Genomic DNA, 5,000 nt, shown 5'->3' on the forward strand with positions numbered 1-5,000 from the left:
TTTCGGGGGACGACCAGCTGCCGCTCTACCCTCCATGCCCTCGCCTTCCTGGGGAGGAGCCACTCACGGAACAGGAGCCCACGCTCCCGCAGGAATCTCTCCTGGCCACCTCTCCCCCGGGGCTGAGCTGCACGGAGGCCAGCCTGGTCCCTCAGCCTCTGCAAGGAGGGGTCTGCCTGCACCTCAGCCTGGAATTCAGCTGCTGAGGCAGGGATCGGGACCTGTCCCCCACCTCTGCCTAGGTCCGGAGTCCCAGCCTGGCTGGACCCCGTGTCCACTGGGATGGGACCCTGAGGACGCTGCCAGGAGTCCTTCCCTGGACCCACGTTGTCAGCCCCCCGCTGGCTCTGGCTCCGGGTAGTGACTAGAGCCCGCTGGGATTCATGGGGCCACTCCTCTAGGTCGTTCCCCATCAGCACCTCGGTGGGCAAGTGCGGGTGCACCCCCACTTCCTTGAGGCCTTCCTTCGCCCCCCATTTCAGATGCACCCTGGCTACAGGCACCTTAAACGGGGACCCGTCTATGCCCTTCAGGGTCAGCTGCGCGTGGGGTAGTATCCGCTCCTGGGCCACTATGTCAGATCGGGCCAGAGTCACCTCCGCCCCCGTGTCCCAGAAGCCCGTCACCTTCCTACCATCCACCTCCAGGGGTATGAGGCACTCGCTCTGCAGGGGCCGTCCTGCCCCCACCCGGTACACGGAGAAATCCGCCTCCTGAGAATCAGACCTCCCAGGGGAGGTGCACTGAGCATCCTTCCCCTCTCTCTGAGCTGAGGTTTGCCTGCCAGCCCCTGCCTCTGGGGCAGCCTGCCCTTCCTCCCGCCCCAGCCAGTTAACCCTGGACAGTCCCCGGTCCTGGGACCTGGTGCACTGAGCCCTCTTGTGGCCTTTTTGCCCACAGCGATGGCAAGTTGGGCTTTGGGCTGTCTCTGTCCAGGCCCTGGCTGGTTCTCTGGGGCGCAGACGACCTGTTCCTTGGTCTCGCCCCGTAGTTGACTCCCTCCGTCGCTCAGCCGAGATCCGGTCTCTGCGCGGTTCCCTTTCTCTCCGGGACTCCCGTTCACACCCGGACCGGCTCTCCGTGAACTCATCCGCCAGTCTCCCGGCCTCCTGGGGGTTCTCTGGTCTCCGGTCCTTGAGCCACAGCCTCAGTTTGGGTGGGCACGCTTCATAGAACTGCTCCATCATGACCAGCTTGAGCAGCTCCTCTGCGGTCTGGGCTCCAACTCCAGACACCCACTTGCGGCAGTATTGCGCCAGGCGGGAGGCCAGGTCCACATAGGTCTCCCGTGGCCCTTTCTGTACCCCCCGGAACTTCTTCCTGTATATCTCGGGGGTCAGCCCGAACTTGTGCAGCAGGGCCTCCTTGACTCGGTTGTAATCCCCTGGCTGTAGGTCCTCCAGCTGACTGAGCACTCCGGCCGCCTCCTGGCTCAGTGCGGGGATGAGCTCCTGCAGCCAGTCAGCTGGGGGAACCCGTTGCAGTCCACAGGCCCTCTCAAAGGAGCTGAGGAACCCGTCTATGTCACCCATGTCCTTCAATTGGGCCACCACGAGCCTCTCCAAGTGGCTGGCAGCCCTGGGACCTTGGGGCCCATCCGCACTTGGCGCAGCCGGTGCCCCGCCGGTTCTCCGCTCTGCCATGGCCAGCTCATGCTGTCGCTGCCTCTCTCGATCTTGGCGCTCCTTCTCTCGGTCCTCTACTTCCAATTCCCTGATCCGCAGCTGGATCTCCAGCCGCCGCAGCTCCGCTGGGCTGGCCCCTGCCCTAGATGGGCTACGGCTTGCAGGCCTCCCGGGAGACGCTGTCTCATCTCTCCGTTGGGTTCCAGCGCTCCTCCCCCTCTCTGAGCCTGACACACTCTCAGGGGGGGTCTGGCTGCTTCCCCTGGGGACAAGATCCTGGCCCTGTGGCTGGTCATTCTCTTCCAGCTGGGTAATCAGCTGGGCCTTGGCTGCTTTCCGCACAGGCAAGCCCCTCTCTCTGCACAGCCCCACCAGCTCTGCCTTCAAGAGTCGGGCGTAGGCCATCTGCCCGCTGGGCCCCTCGGTGCAGACTCACCAGTCTAGTGCTGCAGCGCCCCACGATTCCCAGGAACCGCTTCGCTCTGTCTCCAGCATGCCTGGCTCCAGGGCTCTTGCTTCTACTGCGCCTTGTCGCTTGCCGCTGGAAGCTCCATCCACGGGGTGCAGTGCATCCCGCTCCTGACACCAGTGTGACGGCGCGTTGGGGTCCCCCGTCTCCTGCACCCCGAAATGGCGCAAACAGACTGCACCAGCCAGTGGAATTGAGGGTGGTTTACTGCTCCTCCAGCACAGCGCAGCACAGATGTAATCTGGTCACAGGAACTGGGCTAGGATGCCTCAGGCCCCCTTGAGATGGGGGAGACTGGGCCCCTAAACTCCAGCTCCTCTCCCTAGGCTGTCTCATCCATGCCCTCCGACAGCCAGCAACCAACTCACTCACTTCCAGCCCTGCCCCCCAGCCAAGGCAGCATTCCACCTTCCTTTGTTCCTCTCCATGGGGGGTGTCTGGCCACTGGTTTGCATAGTGACTCATCCTGTTTTGCTGGGTCGTGGTACCCACAGCAGCCAGTGGGGGTTCCCCCAGAGCCAGCAGCATAGAAACCAGCCAGGTACCCCCACTACGTCACACCATGGTAGGCACAGGAAGTACCATCGAAAGTTGATAGGGCAGACATTCGAATGCATCGTCGCCGCCACGGGGGCGTGCGATCGGCCCGAGGTTATCTAGAGTCACCAAAGCGGCCGGGCGAGCCCGGGTTGGTTTTGGTCTGATAAATGCACGCATCCCCGGAGGTCAGCGCTCGTCGGCATGTATTAGCTCTAGAATTACCACAGTTATCCAAGTAAGGCTTGGAGCGATCAAAGGAACCATAACTGATTTAATGAGCCATTCGCAGTTTCACTGTAACGCCCGTGTGTACTTAGACATGCATGGCTTAATCTTTGAGACAAGCATATGCTACTGGCAGGATCAACCAGGTAGCCGCGCTCCGGGAGAGGAGGAGCGGGGGAGGGCCCCGCCGCTGGGTTCGGGGGCGCCCCCCCTCCGCCCTGCAGGCCCCGCCGGCCTTCCCCCCGCAGGGAAGGAGCAGGGGCCCGCGGCGCGGCACGGGGGACCGACAGGGACGACGAGCCCCACGAGGTCGGCCCCGGGCACTGGGACGGGAGAAAGAGAGAGAGACGCGGGGGCGGGAGAGCGGGGGACCGGCGGGGGGCGCGCGCCCGCGCCTCGCCCCGGGGCTTTCCTTTCCCCCCCCCCAAAGGGCCCCGGGAGCTACCCAGGAAGGACGGCGGAAGAGACGGGGTGAGCCTCCGAAGAGAGCCCCCCGTCCCTGCGCTTTCCCAGGCAGCCCGGGTTACGCCTCCAGGGTTACGGGCCCGCGAAAGAGAGAGGCGTCGGAGAACCTCGTCCCCTCGGCCCTTCTCTCTCCGCATTCCACGGCGCGCCCGGGTGACGACCGGGAGGGGGTCGGAGGATCCCCCGCCACACGCGCAGGGTGCGCCCCGGGCTGACGTCGAGGAACGAGGACGGGTAGCCAGGGCGGGCGGCGAGGGCACCCCCCTCGAGCCCCGCCACCTTTCTCCACGCTCTTCTTTTCCCCACCGAGTGGCCCTTTCGGTTTCTTTGCGAGGCGACGCGGCCCCGAGGGTGGGCCGCCGAAGCCTTCCAGGCAAACCAGCTAGAGAAGGTGGCAGCGCCCCAGGACTGGGAGGACAGCAGCGGGGGGGGGCGCGTACTGGCGCTCCAGCAAGAGGGCGGTACGAGGGTCCCACCGCGGGTGGAAAGGCAGCCGGCCGCCCTGTTGCCCCGCCACGGCCCGCGCCGAGGTCGGGGAGGGAAAGGGTCGGGCCATCCCCACGCGGCGGGGACCGCAGCGCGCCCCTGCTTGCTCTCGCGACCGTGTCTTGGGCCCCCGGCGAGCCTCACAGCTGCCTGGGAGTCATTTCGGGCCCCTGGGCGGGCTCACGGTGCCGCTCGGCCTCGCACGGCAGAGGTCTCGACGACGGCCAGATGGGCTCCACGCACCCCCTACCCCCCACCAGCACCGTCGCCCCCAAAGCGGTACCGGGAACGGGCCCGCGCCCGTCCCCCCAGGAGAGGGGGGGGGGGGAATCCCTGGATCAGCCCCGAAATCCGGCACAGAAAGGCAAGAAGGAGGGTCCCACTCCGCCTGAACGCCGGACTGATCCCAACCCACCACGGGAAGGGTGCCGGCCCGCGAAGGGCCCTCCACGTCCATTCTGCGAACGCCACATCGATCGGGAGAGAGGCTCGAGACACGCGCGCGGGCCCTCCCCGCCCCGCAGAAAGGGGAGGGGAGGCGGCCGTCAGAGCTCGGGTCCGGGCCGCTGGCTTCGGCACCGGAGAAGGAACGGCGGGGTGCGGGGCAGCCGGAGACGGAAGGCAGAGTCTCGGTCCTCCGCCTTGCCGGGCGCCCCCCGCAGGGGGCGGGCACGGTACCGGGATCGGTACCCCCCTCTGGTTCCCGGGTGGGAAGGCTCGGAAATCCCCGCGTCCATCGGCAAGAGGCACGCAAGTGGGTCGCATCCGCCCCGCGACCCGGTTCGGGTCGTGTCACGCGCTTTGGATCGTTCCCCAGAGGCTCGTGTCCGCAGGCTCGGGTCCGAAAACCCTGTCCTCACAAATCTCCGCGGACATGTCGAAACGGGTTGAGTGAAAATGACAACCACTGCGGTCAGGGGGACTGAGCTGGAAAAGCGGCCGACCGCCTGGAACTCAAGGCCGGCTAGTTAGCCGGCCGCTACCCCCTTACGCACTTCCGAGAGCCGGACGGCCAGCAGGTCAACCCATAGGATTCAACGAGGGGTTGACCTGCTGGCCCGCGAGCCCAGCGGCCACCTGGTCCACCGCTGAAACCCCGCCGGTTGACCTGCTGGCCCGCGAGCCCAGCGGCCACCTGGTCCACCGCTGAAACCCCGCCGGTTGACCTGCTGGCCCGCGAGCCCAGCGGC

The sequence above is a fragment of the Pelodiscus sinensis genome, unplaced genomic scaffold (genome assembly GCF_049634645.1).
Source record: "Pelodiscus sinensis isolate JC-2024 unplaced genomic scaffold, ASM4963464v1 ctg172, whole genome shotgun sequence".
NCBI classification, from domain to species: Eukaryota; Metazoa; Chordata; order Testudines; family Trionychidae; genus Pelodiscus; species Pelodiscus sinensis.